The following is a 17,902-nucleotide window of genomic DNA, read 5'->3' on the forward strand; positions in this document are numbered from 1 at the left end:
GGGAGCAAAGAGTGATGTACCAAGCAAAACCATAAGGAAGCACTTCTCAGTAATCATTTCAAGATGCCTGAGCACCAGAGCCCCATAGGGATTCTGGAACAACCCAGGTCTCCTCTCCCCTATCCACAGAATAATTCATGTACGAAAATACATGTCACCAAAGGCTTGTCTAGAATGTCAGATAGTCAGTTTCTTTTCAAATGATCTATCTTTCTATCTATTATCTATCTATCTATCTATCTATCTATCTATCCTTCTATCTTCCATCATCTATCTAATTTTCTATTATCTATCTGTTAAAAGCAATCATATTTTGATACATTACAGCCTTGCTGACATAAGGTTCAGTATCTGCCTTTTAATTCTATACTAAAGTGTTTCTTCAGTTGCTTAAACTTTAGGCCTTTTTTATATTTTGCTTTTTCTCTTCCAGCTAATGTGCCATGTCCTTGAGATTCCAGTTCCTGTCCTTAACAAAGGAGTCAGTGCCTTAGGCAAGGACACCTGATTTCCTTTGTGTCTGGGCAGAATCCCTGCCCGCAGCCCACAGTTACGTCTCACAGGGCGGGGGCAGCACAAAGTCATAGCCAGCACACAGAAGGGCACCGTTCTGGTCAGTGATGACAGTCTTCATGTCCACCATGGAATTTATGTGGCACATACAGATTTTAAAAATCAATTGGCATTTAAAATCAAGATATTTTTATATGGCTGGGGACTTTCAGCTTCTTTTGAGATATGCACCGCTCTGGCAACATGGCATTCCTGTCTTCAGGTCCAGGGTGGGCAGGCGAGCTATACGGCAGCTGCCCTCAGCCAGCTAGTGGACACACTGGCTGCAGCTTCATGGGTCTATCTGCCTTCTTACCTCTCAGTCCCAGAACCTGGAGCTTTTCTGGAGGCCTGCAAAACACTCATCTCCACACAATAGACAGGAAAACACAGAGGAACAGTTAATTTCCTAACGGAAGTGCTTTGTTTGTTATTTTAATTTTCCTGTTTTGAACATCCAGATTTCACATAAGAAGAGGTTTCTGTATCTTAACAAATCGTGACATAGATCACCTTTAGGTTCTTTTCTGATATCTCCAACTCTATTCATGAGGATACCCAAAACAATAGTACACCAAAAACTAGAAGTCTCCAGATAGCAATTCAATTAAATATATCATAAACTTTCAAATATTACAATTTATGCATTAGACATATTTTTAGCTCATAGTAAAAATCATTGTCTTACAGTGATAACTTATGATCTTGTTTCTGAAAAGTTTAATGATTGTATAATTATAAATTTCAATATGTATTCTAGCATAAGCATTTTGCGGTTATTTTAATATGTAAATATGTTCTTTAATAGATGAAAGGTTGTCAAGCATTTGCAGAGAAAGATGACAAATGAGGGTGTCACGCCCTGAGCTACTCAGGAGACAGATCTGGACGTGAACAGGAGTAACAAATGGGGTGAAGGGGCCATGGGGGAGGCGGTGAGCCGAGTGTGGAACTGCCCAGGCTACGCGAACAGCTGGGTCACCCCAGATACCGGCCTTGTGTCAGTGGGCTAAACACTGTTGCCATAAAGTCTATGTCCAGGTGATTGGAAAATATGTGAATGTTTAACTTTAAAAGCTTATTATAATAAAAAGTCGCATTGTTGAGTACAGTGAGTTTGGTGAGGGGCGGTGAGGGAGGAGTGTGGAGTATTTCTGATATCTTGAGAGGGAAGAGTAACACTGTGACCTTTACTGTAGCTCATGTTTAAATTAAATATTCTCTTATGCATGCATGTCATGACCAAGGTACGCCAAAACCGTTGTGATTTTAGGAAAAGGCCATTTGATTTTAAAGGGTATAAATACTACATGCTTACTGTTTCACCGGAAACCCTCTTAGAGAATAAAGATGCTTTACTTTGCTCATGTGACGGAGGCACAGTGGAATCCAGGTTCATAAAGTTCTTTCCCAGATTCTGCTTGCAAACTTAGTTGTATGAGAACTGAATAAATTCAGTGGTTAGGTTCAGCGTTGATTTTATGTGGAAATTTGATTCGGTTCTCATTCCTGATCAGAACTGAGGAAAGAGCAAAGGTCCTGAGCTGAGGTACCTCTGTATCTGCCAGCCCTGGGCTCTCCGGCCCACAGGTCACCCCACGCAGGCCTCTCATGCACACCCTGCAGTTACTCCCCAGCACCCCACAGAAGGACGCCCCCATGAGCTTTTGCCCTGAGGCCACAACAACTACACAGAGAAGTTCACGCATGAAAGTCCGTGAATGCGGGAGCCCAGAGACACACATCTCAGGGCTTATACTTCTGTCAAAATAGTTCACCGCCTAGCAAAGAATCAGAAAATGGCAACTTAAGCTTATGATGATAATGTTTAGAAACCTGCTGCTAAATATCATGAAAGTGCATTTATTCTCCAAAATCATATCATTTGGCTCTTGATTATGAACTCCTTGATGTATTTGACTTTTGGATGTTAAACATGAAAATGTTATGTAATTATTATTTTCCTTACACAATCACTACATGTTTATACTTTGGCAACAAAATTGCAGGGAACACTCTGAAAAATTGTTTAATAATTATCTAATATTAAAACTATAGTCAAGATTTTATAACATGTAAGACCATATGAGATGTTCAAATTCAGAGGCAGTGGGAGAAAAAGACTTCTCAGATAAAATACAAGCAGCAGATAAAAATTTCTTAGAAAATCATGAGATATAATCTTGAAGAAACTAATGTAAGCATTTAATGTGTAATATTTATGATTTACATATCTTTTAGCAGAAGCTACACATTGTGAATGAGAAAAAAGAAGGGAGTTACAATTTGCCAGGAATTCCATGGGCAGAACTAAGGTTTAAAATATGACTTATCAGACGCAAAAGCCTGGTGTGAACCCAACACGCCCCATCTTCAATGGAAACATAACATAAATAACGTAACATAACATAACTAATCCATTTGAGGAAATAGGAAAATAAGACTAGTATCCATTCTTAAAAAACAAATTGGGAGAGAAAATAAATACAACTTGCATTAGATACCAATTACGAACTTGGTTCAAAATCAGGAATAAAATGAAAAATAGATCACTTTCTAAATGATTATACTTAAAAACGTTAAACCAATCTTGCAAATCCCAATGCAATTTGAAATGTAGATTCATTTTAAAATAAAAATCAGTTATTCTTTGGTCTCATGTGAAGGCTAGAAGCATCAGATCCTACTTAAACAATGCAATCTTCACACTAAAAATGTATTACCCACAGGAGAAGGAATGATCCAGGAGGCAGGCACCGGGGCTGGTTCTGTCCTGAGACCTGGGCCATTTAGAGGAGCCTTATCTGTGGGCTGTCCCAGTCTACCTGCTGGCCCCTATTCTGATTGCCTGAGCCTAGCTCTTTCTGGGCCCCGGAAATGGGTCAGGACAGTTTCAGTGAGCACTACATCAGCATGAGATTCAGGAGCTATCTCCAGCTGCTTCACATATTCACCTGTTTCTCAGATCAGTTCTTACACACGGCAGGCTGACCACCCTACACCTAGAGAATCAAAGTCCTCAAGGACATAATGCACCATAGGAGCTGTGGCATATCGTCCCAACCAGGCAGGTCCCTGAAGTAACTGCCTGCCACAACCAGGGATGAGATGACAACTCCAGGACTATGGCAGGCTGAGTTCTGGGGGCATCTTCTCTAGTGAAAACAAATTTCCAATTCCCTAGTTAGTGACAATTTCTGTAATTTTTGTGTGCAGTATACTTTTGCTTGTTTTTTTTATGATTACTTTGCAGACAAAGGTTGAAAAAATTATTAAAACTGTGTTTTCAAAGAAACTTGGCCCTTCTAGCAATTCACACTGGAATTTTTTCACTGTGAAATTTGCTTCAACCATAGCAATGCATCAACCACACAGGGCTTCTAGAAATGTTTATCTTCTTCAAGGTATGAGTGATGCATGAATGCAACAATGAGATTTTTTAAAATTCTAATCAAGTTTATGTGAAAAATATTGGCTTTGGGGGTGAAGAGCATGTTATTTCTTCCCTGTAGTTCTCACAGCTTTATTTATAGTAAAAGTTCCCAAAGATAGTTGTTTTAGTGATACAGGGATTCATGGCTAGGAAAATAGTCTTTCTAACAAAATAGAGACAGAAAGCACTATTTATACATGTGAAAAAATTAAAAGTGTTATTAATACATGGAGAAAGTGTACATATTCTGATTATACAGAAAATAGTAACTGTGTTTGAAAAAAGAGTTGAGACTTTATAGACAGCTGATTGCCCACCAGCCCAGCTACAGGTATGTGAAGAAAACAGGGTCCAGTGCCTCCACCCCAGGATCCAGGTTGGTGGCCCACGATGTCCCACAGGGCACCAGCCGTTGACCCCTGCTTTCCACCCACATCAATCACACACACTTACAGTCTCCTTCCCCTGCAGGAAATTCGGTTTAAAAATGCTGAGAGTGTTGTGCCAGTCACAGGAATACCAGGGTCTAAGGTGTTTAGACAGCTCCCCCAAGTAACATCTTAGCTACCAGGTCTGACAGATGGAGTTACTAGAAAACAGAAGCCGTATGTAAGTAGCAACTGCAACTTAGAGTAGAAAAGGAGAGGAGAAAGAGGAGGCATGATAGCGCAGTTGGCTGAATACCTGTTTAGCACTCTGCTGCATAGAGCTGGGCAAACTCAAATTTCTGGGAAGCATGATGCACGTCTCCTTACAGAGCTCACTCTATGGGAATAGAACACCATTGTCAATACCAGGATGGTGTGATACGAAGGAAGATAGAGACCGTAGGCAGGGACCAGAAGCACATCACACTGAGCAGGGAAAGGAGCAGGGTTAAGAACCAAAGTACTGGGGAAAAACGGGAAGGAGGCAAAGTGGGTACAAGCATGGCTGCGGAGGAAAAAAGAGAAATCGGGGCACAGAGGGGCCACGGGTGCCACATGGTCAGGAAGGCTCCAGGAGCAGCCTCTGAACCATCTGGTTCTAAGCAGCTTTTGCTGGTGTGTCAGTAGGAGGGAGTCCCTCCATGGCCACTCATGGGCTCTCATGCAGACCCACCTCAAGGGTGTGTACTGTTTATGCACAGAACAGATAGGTCAGGAAGAAGAGGAATTCAAGACATGCTCAGAGGAAGCCGAGCATAAAGATGGGAAATAAGCAGTACAAATGTTAGCAGTACAAACGTCAGTGTGCTGCACTCCAATATTAGAGTATCGACTAAACAAGACTCTCTTAAATTCATCACCCTACCATTTGATATGCCTCACACATCAGCAAAAAAATGGCACACAATGATCACCTTCTTGCAAGGGTTTGCTTTCACCCTTAGTAAAAAATCAAGGTGGGGAAACACAATTAATTATTGACTTAATTTTGTAAATGAAAAAATAAATACTCTTTTGCAGTCACCACCATCCTGGCAGCCTTCGAGCGGTCTTTCTTGCCACATGGGCAGGCTCGACGTGCTCTTGACAATCTTTGAGCATCACTGTTCAGTTCTTTCGGCTAGGAAACTGCAGTGCGAGTGTACCGCTGACGGTGGAGAGCGGTCTCCCTCCCTCCAATTCAGCCTCCCCTTCTCTGGCTTCCATTCCATGTCCTTCTCTCTGTGATGGGGGCAAGAGCTCCCACTGTGTGTTTGGGACCCTGTTCCCTTTCCAAGCATGGGATACCTGCTGCTCTTGCCTACAAGCACTCCTGGATTACTCTTCAAAGACTGTTTTGTTTTAGATGAAAATTAACACCATTACTTCCAAATCTCAAAAAAGGAAACAGACCTTTAAATTAAAAAAAGTTGAATATCATCAGCTAGGAGCAATTTCTTTTTCTTGAAATATGGGGATACATGTGAGTCCTTTTCTATAGGTATGGGTCAAGCTGTTCACTTAATAATTCATCATCTTTGATCTTATTTGATAGGAAACTGATTATAACTACCAGTGTATCACCTGGAAACCAGTTTTCCCCATGTTCAGGCATTACTTCTTTTCTTCTAGTTTGTCAACTTCTGTGGTTTCTCAGTTGTACACACAGATATATGAATTTGTGGTAATTAGTTAAAATATAAAAAGTAAAACAACCACTAATATTTTCTAAGGAACATCTCCACATTTTCTTGTTTATTTTTCCAGTTTAGAATCAGCTTATTCACTTCAGAGGAAATGGTCTTACAATAGCTGAGAACCAATTTTTTACTCTTTCTTTCTCTGTCCCCTAGTAAAACAATAAAGGAAACAACCGACATTTCATGTAATGTGCAAGAACCCACCTCAGGCCTGTGACTCTTCTACAGGGTCTAAAATACTGATTTGGGTTTGCCTTGTGTGAACACCAGTCTGATCAGAATATAGCGTATCACTGCACTTCTAATTTTCTCTGAGAAGACCAGGCTGTGTTAAGCAGCCCGCACACTGTCACAGATGAGAACAATAAGCACACCCTGACTTAACTCGCAGTCAGGGTTGCCAAGGATACGCTATCGAGGGACAGGGTCAGAAGTCAAACTGACCAATATTGAGCAAATTGCATTGGTTTGAATGATTCTTTCTGAGCTAGTAATGATATTGTGAGCACATAGTTTGGTCTGCAGACAGATAAATACTGCCCTTGAAGAGGAACACAGAGCTGCATCTGCAACTTAAATGTATCTTCACATTTTTTTTTTGCATTGTGTTTGCTGTGAAATATGCAAAAATGTTATGCAGAGGCTACACAATGGTAGATATATATAGAACTACAAGGGTATGTATCTGTCTACACATTTTTGGTTTAAAGTGAATCAATGATATACACAAGATGATTATTAGACTAAAAGTTCTGTTGTAATTTTTTATTTTCATAACCATGATACTTTGCTTTAAAAATATGATTTTTCAGAATACAACACAACCAGGGACATATTACTAAAGATACTTTAAGAGCCAAATACATAATATGTAAAAAGTTAGTTATCAGGTTTCAGAAGTGACCCAAAGTTTACAGAAGCAAAGATTAAGAAGTTTGGTAGCAGTCTTCTTCATAAACATTCTTCTACCATTGAATGCAATACTTAAGTAATAATTGACACATTGATCACACTGTGATCAGTCTTCCCACCATCAGGGAAGCTGACTGGGAAGTGACGCCTTTCTCAGCCTGGCCTCCCTCTCTTCCTCTCACCTCTGTCATCACATGGGCTTTCACATAGTTTGGCACAACTCCAGAGAAAGAAGCCATAGGTTTGCCTAAGTGCATGAGTAAACGGTCTGGAGAGTCAGAGATCAAATGCATTCTAGCCTGTCTATAACTCAGAAGAGAACAGAACGACCCAGTTTCCCAGCTTGGACCTGTACCCTGGTTGGCTCCTTCCTGCTCAGGATTCCTGTTTTGGCACCTCTCCCTGCAGCAGCAGCAATCAGGGAAGCCTCCTCAGGGGTTCCACATGCTTCATTACCATAGGCACACTGGACAGAAGAAACCTGAGTGTGTGATTTTCTAGTAAGATGACTATAGGTTGGAAGCAACACTGAAGAGAAGTCATGAGAAGTGGCTTCTACAGAATCTCTTCCTACATAAGACAAGTACGTTATTTGCAAGTGCAAATCTGCCCAAATGAAACCCATTGATCTGCATAACCAATATACTGTTATAAAATCTGTAGGGGGAATTAAAATAAAAAATAAATTATATATATTGAAAACACTACAAAAGAGCAATTTTATGGCCTCTAGAAAAAGGGACCTCTTTCCCTTAGTCATCCTTATTTATGACTATATCTTTTCTGGAAATGACTAACATTTTCCATACTCTAGGCCTGACAAGATTTGTAGATTGGGCTTGAAAAGCATTGTCTTGTGTTGGTACTGGGATGCACAAAGACATGTCAGAGAACTTGTTGGTATTTTGATAAGCAGATAAATGAGTTGCCCATACTATGCAAATTATTTATTCAAACACTTCCTTATTTCCAATTTGTGAGTTGAAAAAAAATCACCAAACCACTTCAAAATCAGTGGCATAGATACTTACATTTTAGTGAATGGAATGTGATGCTTTTTATAAGCCAGAAATTAAAAAAGGGAAAATAGGTCAACACAGTTCTAGATTGATGGTTAAGGAGAAAAAATCATTCTGAGTCTGAAGTAGTGTATTTATAAAAACAATGAGTTTTGTCTGTTCAATTGGTATACTGATCAGAGGAAGGCTGGAGGCATTATAATTAAGTTTCTTTTACTAATGCAGTTCTTTGTAGCATCTCCTAGCCATCATTTTTAAGCGTGTACTGCCTGGTTGTGTTACCTTTTATGCTGCACTGTCTGCCCTGTTGAGAGATGCTCTTCCATACCCGCTTTGAAGGATCCTTTACATTGCCTCCTGAAAAGGGTCTGCATATTTTAAATGTGCTTGTTTCATTTCACCCGTGTCCTGCAATCTACATTCATTGCATTGTGATTTCAGTATCACTTTCAATAGAGAGGTGATTTATGGGGAAGACACTAGAGAAAGTCTATAGCAAATAAAAGAAAGGAAAATTAATAAATCACAGCTCTTTTCACATAAAGAAAGAAAATTCTTTGTAAGGTGAACTATTTGAAACACAGTTAGATTATTCATGTCCTAGCAGTAGGAAATATTGTTCTCAGAGCTGCAGGGAACTGACTCTTTCATTGGGATTCACACTGACCAGTCAGAGGACAGTGATCTTGAACTTCAAGATCCTCTGCAAACTTCAGGAGCGGGGACCTGGCTTGCCCTGTTGCTAAGGACACTGCCTCCCATCCATTGGCTCCTGTAGGTCGACAGAGTCTCCAGGCTCTGCTGTGGCACTGTGCAATGAGGAATATCTCTAGAGAGGATAGCAAGAAAGGGGTGCCTGAAATGTGCTTCATTAACTCCATTTTAGAAATCAACGCATCCAGTGGTATAAAAATGGCCAGAAGAAAATATTTTGTGAGTAAATATTTTTAGATGTTAAAAAGTCCAATCAAATGGCCACTGTCCTGTTTCTGCTTGGGCCCTTTCTGGCTCCAACATTTTGCTGTGCTGATTTTTTCCTCAAATTTCTTCTCTCTTCATTCCATAGCTCAGTGGACGGTGTTATCCTTCCACTCTGGCTCTGGCCAAGACTCACTACCTGACATCCCTGAGGCAGGATTCCAGTAAGCTTTCTCCTCAGAGAGTAGAAAACAAACAAAACAAGCCACATGGTGGCTTTCCAGGCTTCTGACTCCATTGTTCCCGCCAACTTGTGTTCCTCTTTGTCCTTAGCTCTTACTGTTTTGAATACCCAAAGGAAATACTCTCCATGATCTGTTATGAGGACTTCTGTTAACCATAGACAGCAGCTTAGATGAGTAAGAATGATCTGCATTTCCTGGAGGTCTCTCCAAGAAAAATGAAATGGTAACAATGGAAAGATTAAGTATTCAAAATGTAGACTGGAATGTGGAGATGTGTGTGATGGGACAGCCACATTTCCTACTGTCTGCTGGACAGCTCCTTCAGGACATTCTTCCAAAAGCTTATGCTCAACATATGCAAAGATAAACTTTATTGCATACTACACTACTTGTACATTCCAAATGGACCAAGGTTTGCTCTGTATTTTTCAGTTTTATAATGATGAAAATTACAAATACAGTATTCAGTGACAGCTGTTAAAGTACAAATGTGAAATATTATGAGACCATTAAGTAGCATGGAAAACTATGCCTAAAGTAAACAGGTTATTGTATTTATATGAAATTTAGATCATTATACATCTGGCCTTTTGTATGCACAAGACATTGTATTATTCAGTTCTTAAATGGAGGGTTATGCCTGCAACAAATAGATATGTATTATGCAATATTGGATGAATATTTAGAAAAAGCAAAAAAAAAACAGCTGTGGATACAGTCACTTACAAGTACTTTTAATTTCTTATCTTTTATTCTGTTATATATTGCATGTCATTTAATGTGTGTGTTTATTCATAGTCAGACTTTTTAAAAAACAAAATATTTAAAAGTCAAGGGTACATTGCTCAAGCATGCTCCTAGTCAATTTTCTGTGCTCCTTTATGAACAGCTTATGACCTGAAAATATTAAGTCATTTCTTTCTTTTCTCCAAGGAATTCACTTCTAACTTCTAACTAGACTTGTTTGTTTGTATTTTTACATAGTATTGGAGATTGAACCCAGCCAGAGCCTTTGAGCTAAACTACATCACCAGAATTTTTTTTGACAAGGTCTTGCTAAGTAGTTAAGTTGCCCAGGCTTAGACCCAATTTACAGTCCTCCTGCCTTAGCCTTCCTGAGTGCTAGGATTGCAGTCATTCACTACAATGACCCACTGGTCTGTTTTTGGGGACAAACAAATCTGGCCTCTTTCCCATTGTCCTACATCAACCATAGACCTTCCTTCCCTCTTCTGCGCACATGGACTCCTCTCGAGCTTCCTTTCCAGCCCTGCCTCCTTCTCGTGTGTCTTCCTATACCATGCCCCTGGTTACAGTCCAAGGAACCCTTTCCCAGCTATGAGAGGTGGTTTACAAGGCTTTGGTGGGCTTCTTTGCCATATGGCTCTCCGCCTGTTTCCATTAACGGAGAGGTTCTTCCTGAACTCCCTTGCATCCTGTGAGGTTCCTCTAGTGGCACCTGCCAAGAGCACATGCTAAGTCTTCTGCAGCCAAGTCCATTCTGGGCCATGTCAGGTGTCAGCCTTGCTTCCACTGCCAGACGGTCACATCGTGCCTGCCATTGTCATTAAGTTGAGTGAACTGGCAGCTGCCTCCCCTTTTCTTGGAAGATTCTTGGATCTAGCTTCTGCATCACTTCAAGTCCTAAAACTTACCTTGAGCTAAAATGTTCTCTTCTACATCAAGGAGTGACTAGAATTGGAGAATCCACTGCAACTACCACTAACTGGTGTCACCTGTCTCCCCATTCATCTTGCACCCTCTGCCTGTCTGGTGCAGTGCCCAGATAAGTTGGCTGGTGAGCTTCTCCCAAAGTGAACTGGCTGTCTGGTGGGACAGTCTATGAGATCTTTGTAGTTAAGGTTAAACTGACGCCTTTGCCCTCAATGCCCTGTGGGACACAAAGCAACTGGTTTTCTCCTCGGACATCAGCCTCTTCCCTGAGAGCCTCCAGGAGAGTAAACCCACTCATACCTTTATGCAGGTGCTTGATTTGCTCTGTACACAGTGCATACTGCTTGAAAAGACCCTTAGTATCATTATCTCTAAGTGTCCTATATGAAACAGAATCATGCATTTCCAGCAGAAAGAATGGATTAAGAGGCTCCACCTCATAATCTTGAGAGCAGAGGAGACCAAGACTGGGAAACCGCTGCACTTGCAAGCTCTTTGGACAGGGCTATTTTTAGAAAGTGTCATCATCATTTTACTTCAAAGACTGGATTTCCAGGGTGTCATATATATCAATATTCAAATATAAAGGCAGGGATGCCAGTCCTCCATAGATCAATTGTAATTATTTCAGAATCGTCGGATGTATTGATTTATCCACATCTCTGACCTTGTCCACTAACACAAATAAGCAGGGATTACATGTGAGCATGCATATATCATGCAAAGCATCTTCATAAGAAAGAATCACATGTTTTCATGTACAGAGATACGAGGGTTTTCTCACAGTAGGAACTGGCTCTGTGTGTGCACATACGTGTGTACATACATGCAGAGTTTACATGTCAGGATCAAGTCATGCCCCTGTGATGATAATTATCTGATAAAGTAGCATTAATCTTTACTCTTGCAGTTATAGTGTTCCATCTCTTTATTATTACCCATATCTTCATTGGAAAACCTTCAGGAAACATGTAAGTATAGCAGCTTATTGAATCACATAGAGCCTAAAGTACAGAATATCAAGATCACCCTTTCTTTTGCTTTTCAATATGCACAGAGTCTATGGTCATTGGAAGTAATTTTTTGGATGCCTTCTCTTCCAAAACTACTAAGTTGACAGCCAGTATTGTCATGACAAGAGGGATAGTCAGCATCTGAGATTGTCCTGCTGCGTTATGTGGAAGTGGAGTCATTTTTTCCCCTTCCTCTAAACTGTTTCCTCTTCTGCAGGTCAAATGACTCCACTTCCAATGACCACACAGAGCCCTTTGATGAGCACACAGAGCCCTTTGATGAGCGTTTTTGGGGTTAGTCTGTTCTCAGGAATGGCTGGGAGGGAGGGGCTATTGCTTCTCTGCCCGAGGAAGAGGAAGGTGGGGAGAAGAGGAGACTAGCCAAGGTTTGAGAAGAAGCATCTTCTTCGACACATTATCAGAAGGCATCGGAAGTACAACTAGGTATCTACATCATTTGTGAGCCCTAGAGTTTGGGTCACAGCCATAGAGTTAGGTCTGCAATGGGGTCTTTTCTAAGACATTCAAAGAGGCTCAGTCCCTGTTCTTGGTCACTATTAGGACCACAAAATGATGTCCTGTAGGGGGGTGTTGATTTCTTAACTTTCACTGTTTTCCAAAACCATAGCACTTGGTGAAGTTCTGATTGTTCAAGGTCAACATTTAGCACGCAGATGACTTACTAAGTTATTAATCTCATTTCATCAGAAGTTAATTTTTGGTTTTACTTTTTTCCACAAATATGCAAGCTAATATATTCAAAACAGATAATGGAAGAATCTGTTGAAACTTTTTGGCTTAAAGTCTTAGGAGACCAGAATAAAATATTTTGGGGGAGTTGGAGGTTGAGCATCTTATCATATAGATGAGGCTGTTGTTGTATTCATGTAGCTTACACTGACATCAAATTCATAGCAATCCCTCTGCCTCAGTCTCTTGAAGGCTAGGATTACTTGTACATGCCATCATGTCTGCTAAGAATAGTCTCTTAAATCTCTAAATTTGGTTACGTTGTAATCCATTGATCAAGTTTGATGGACCATCTCAATTTTGACTTTGTACCATGAAGCCATTGAAACAAATTCATTACAACAAACATTTATAGAGCGCCTACTGTATGTAGGGCATGATGTTAAGTCCTAGCTGTCCAGAGGTGATCAGATTAAGAATTATGTTAGAGAAGCTACAAGTACACAAGGGAACAGTGGATGTAAACTCTAGTATGTTAATTATATTTTACTTTCATTCCACTTTATTTTACAGGAAAAGAAAGCAGCACATTCTTGACCCCCACCCAAGGTGCCACAGCTTATCAGATTGGGTGTTGTCTTTCTTTTTCTGTAAACTAGAACAGTAGCAACCATATAGCAGGGTGATAGGAAGGAAACGATAGAAAATAAATGGAATGAAAACAAACCAGAATGAGCACCATACACAAGAGCACCACATGAAGTTTTACTTGTAGTTTCCATCCGCAGTTGAGGGAAGGAATAGAATGTGCAAGCTGAAAAGTCACTTGACTGCACGTATCCTCCTGTTAGCATCAGACATGAAACACTGGAAACATCTGAAGTCCCTGCAAAGCTCACCATTCAGAAGGCGCTTTCCTCACTGCCTGTGATGGCTCTTAAGTACAGTGCAGTGCCTTCAACACCACTGTATGCTGATTACAGGAGGCAATGAGGCCTTAAATTGGGGAAATTTTAAAGACTATAGTATTTTATTAGTATAACTTCCCAAAATGATTACTTAAGAAGCTGTTAAAGGGATAGCTCATCAGAACTACAGAATACAGAAACAATGGGATCAAAAACAATCTCGTTCCCGCCGTTGGTGCATGTGCCAGTGTGGATGCCCTGCACACTTAGCTTCCATGTGGCATCTCAAGACTTCCCTCCTACCTGACTTTTCTAATCTGCCTACTTCTCCTTTGCGTGAGCTTCCTGCTCACGCATACTCTACCTGCCCATCCTTGAGACACCCTGACTTTGCATCAGTGTCGGGTGCTGTGCCAGGAGCTCACCAGAGGTGCCATGCTGGAATTCATACCTTTACATCTGCTCTCCATTGTTTCCTGGAAGCTTCTCAAAGATAAAGGCTTCATCTTAAAATCTGTGGGCCTCTAGGATGTTACATGAACTAGGGCATCTATAAATGCCTGTTGTAAGTAATTTATCTCAACAGTTTCATGATTCAAAGTCAAATTGAGATGGCCAATCAAAACTCACAGGCAGACAATGTGCTGTCACTGCGTGATGAATGAGCCACCTTCTTCTGGAAGTCTCTTCATGGGCAGCCACTACAGGTGCAGAGGACCACTGGCCACTTCAAAGAAGTCCAGGACAGTGATGTGGGGTGAGCACTTGAGGGAGCAGGCATGGTGAGGGCAGAATGCAAGGCAAAGAGTTTGCCAAGATCGGAGTGTGCAGTATCCCAAGACCATGAGGCCACAAATAGCTGCAACAGACAAGGGACAGAATGATGCTCTCATGACCAGGTGAGGGAGGATGGAAGCAGAATGGGGAGAGAGGCCCAAGATGTCCAGCAGATGGTGAGGGACAGGAAACAGAGCTGAGGAAGAAATCTCCACAGTTCTACAGACAGGAAGAGCACTTATGGAGGGAGACTATGTGATCCTTTGTGGTAAGCAGGCCACATGATGGTGCATGGGCAGTTTGATCACATTCACACACACTGAACAGGAATGAACACACCCTCTAAACCTCAGGTTTTAGAGTTGATAACAAAGAGAAATACCTTTCACCATGAGCTAATGAACCAGGAAAATGGTTAGGACAGTGCAATTCTTTTTTTTTTTAAATGAGTTAAGGGTGAGAATATGAAAAATATTAGGCCAACAAATGAAGAGATATTAGTTATAAATCAGGGCTATACACTCTTAGGTTATATAGAAAGAGTCATGAATCTATAAGCTAGGAAAACTTCTGGCCCACACTGTGTCTTTGTTTGCTGAGTCTGAATCACAGACACACGGTGTAAATTTACCTAATTTGCCTGTGGCTGGCTTGCTGCTAAGGGCTTCTTTGGCAGGGAGCACAAGACAGAGTCCCTGCCTCCAGGGGCGTGGTGTTGGGCTTTGCCACAGTCAACCTGCATCCAGAGGCACCCTCACCTCTTGCAGATCCAGCCTGGATCCTGTTCTGTTTTCATCCCTTAGTGCTCTTTGCAAGAGTTCCCCATCCAGTAGCTTGAAATATAGAAGCTCCCTTTCTCTGAAATAAATGGATACAAAATGTGTTGCTAGTATCATAATAACTTAAATCAACAAGTTATAATTCATGACTGTTGTTCTATTTTTTCTACTTTTAATGAGCTTAATCAATCTGTGTATGTTATTCTAATATCTTTAATGATTTACTTTTCAGTGATTTAGTTTTTAAAGAGTAAAACCCTCTTCAAACAAGTGTCACTGAGAACCATTTCCCTTAGAGGCTCTTTGTGAGTCTCCATGCATAGGTACTGCAGTAAGGTAGAAATCTGGACTGTGATAGATCTAACCAACAGTGTTGAAAACAATAAAAAAATCTGTGTTTTTCCTTTATGGAGGTATGCAAACTGGTGTTAATTTTTGCTAGAACAAAGGGTATGTGGCTGTAAGAAGTGACAGAGAAATGTCTCAGCAGCAAACAAAACAAATACTTGCTTTAAAAAATGTCAAAATGTGGATGTGCCTCGAATCATTTAAAAAATAGAAGGTGATAAGTTGAAAATGTCAGGTAATTGGCAGACAGATAGAAAGTTAAACTGTGTCCTCAGCGAAGAAAATTAACCAGCAGCTGCCAGCAGGGACCCCAAGGTCATGTGAATGCCAGAATCCAGCAAAGCCCAATCATTCAGAGGGGGTCTGGCCTGATATTTCCCCTCCCTGGTCATTTTCAGATCTCTTAGGAACTGCCCTGAACTACTGCCAACATGTGTTCATTTCTAAAAATTACATAGATTGTGATTTATTACCCATCACACTACAAAAATCCGCTGTGAATTAAATCAGCCCTTTGTTTAAATTGCTCCTCAGCAATCCACATCATATCATCATAAATGACATTGAAGTTATCATCTGCAGTCCTCAGCCTCAGCCACTGATAAGGCCCCACCGTGAGGCGATCAATACTTACTATTCATTTTTGAAATTATCTTCACATTGATCCCTGAACAAGCGCCAGCGACACAGAGGCACAGTGCCTTTAATACAATAATTATATAAAGGTTTACAGGCTCATCCTCCCAGCCAATAAAAGCTGTCAACTGGCAGGGACAGTTACAATCCCATAATCCATCAAAACGCTGTTCTCTGACCTATGGGCTTCTGGGCTTTCAGGGGACCACGATAAACACGCTGGTGCTAGAGAGGAGATCGGCACCGACCGGCTAAACAAAGGCTGCAGATGGATACTACTGATTAACAGAAATCCTCCTGCCGAGCAGCCTGGTGGACTTGTTTTAAATGCTAGGAACAGTGATGGGTCGTCTATTTGCTAATTGTAATTCACTAAGAAGGCATGCAGCTCGCCTCTGTTCTGCTTTTATTTTTTGGTCTTTAATTGATCAGGCTTGACTTTGAATTGGATGATGTATGGTAATGAAGTAAGCCCACAGAAATCAAAACGGAGACAGGTCATCGGAGAAGAGGAAACAGTGACACCCAAGAGCAGGAAGGGGAGACGGCTCAGTCTCAGGGTGGTGGGGAATCGTTTCAGAGTTTCCACACACACGCATACACACATGCACAGAGGCAACTGCACACACGTGCATAGTTAGACACAAACACACACACACGAACATGTGTTCACGAGCACACACACACATCCACACTTATGTGTTCACACACAAACACGAATATACCTACAAAGTCACACTTACATACGTAATTGTATACCCACAAACACACACAGACTATTGTAAAAAGTTTCCCAGTTGAATCTAAACGGACATTGTACATTTATGTTAAAAATACTGTAACTTTCTCACTTGGTGCTCAAATTGCTCTTAATACGTAACGTACCATTTTCTGGCTTTATCTTGCCACTGGATTTTTCCTTGTTTAGAGAAATAGACTAAAAATTAATGGAATATATTTTGCTTAAATATATTAACATTTAACTGTTTGCAGTTGGCGAATAAGTTTGCACCACTAGGGTCAGAGTGCAGACTTCCTCGGGCCCAGAAGAAGAGGCCCAGCTGCGCATGCTCCTGAGAAGAGGCGGCTGTGCAGAGGGCACAGGGGAGCCCAGCTTTTGCAGCACGGTTTCAGGGTGCGCAGTGGCACAAAAAGGCTGCTGTACTCCCTTTATCGCTTTATACCTCGGTTATTTTGACCTCAATCTTTGGCGAACGTCTGTATTTCCACGCTAGTTTCCATTCCCAGGTGACTCAATCTATTCAGAAGGCATTGTAGAACTTGGTAGTGTTAAAAATAGCAAGTTACTGACTTTTTAAAGATTTTTTTGGAGGGGGTGATTTAAACAACATTTGAAAGTGCTAACGTTAAAATAAGAAAAAAGTCATGTGGCACAAAACTGGTTTATTTTTGGTATGTTTGTGCTGTTGTTTGGATTACACTAAACGCATGTATTTGCCGAATGACTCAATAAAAAGCTTTAGATGAGATGATTTGAGGGAAATTGGCAGGTGACTTCTATCTACTGCAGAGCAGGACAAATGGAAGCTGGAGCTTGTCAAATCCCTGAGAATCGTAGGAACAAGATGAATGTGAAGAATTTTATTAGTCTTGGAGAGTTACCAAATTTGTACTAGGCCTTAATACATTCTCATATATTAATTTTAATTTTTAAAAAGCTGCATTGCATGTCAGCAAAGGGATGCACCAGAGATAGAAAGAACAAGACTGTAAGAGCTCTATTTTAAAAGCACTCACAGTTCAGGGCACACAGCTGAGCCATGGAGTACACCAGGGCATGCAGTCCATGGCACATGCTCTAGTGAAGCTCCTGCAGAAATAGTGTGCAGGAGGCACCAGAGAGAAGGTGGGTCTGGGAGGCACCCACCTA

Source organism: Cavia porcellus, unplaced genomic scaffold (assembly GCF_034190915.1).
Source record: "Cavia porcellus strain 051 isolate PalLab524CR breed Dunkin Hartley unplaced genomic scaffold, mCavPor4.1 scaffold_20, whole genome shotgun sequence".
Lineage (NCBI taxonomy): Eukaryota > Metazoa > Chordata > Mammalia > Rodentia > Caviidae > Cavia > Cavia porcellus.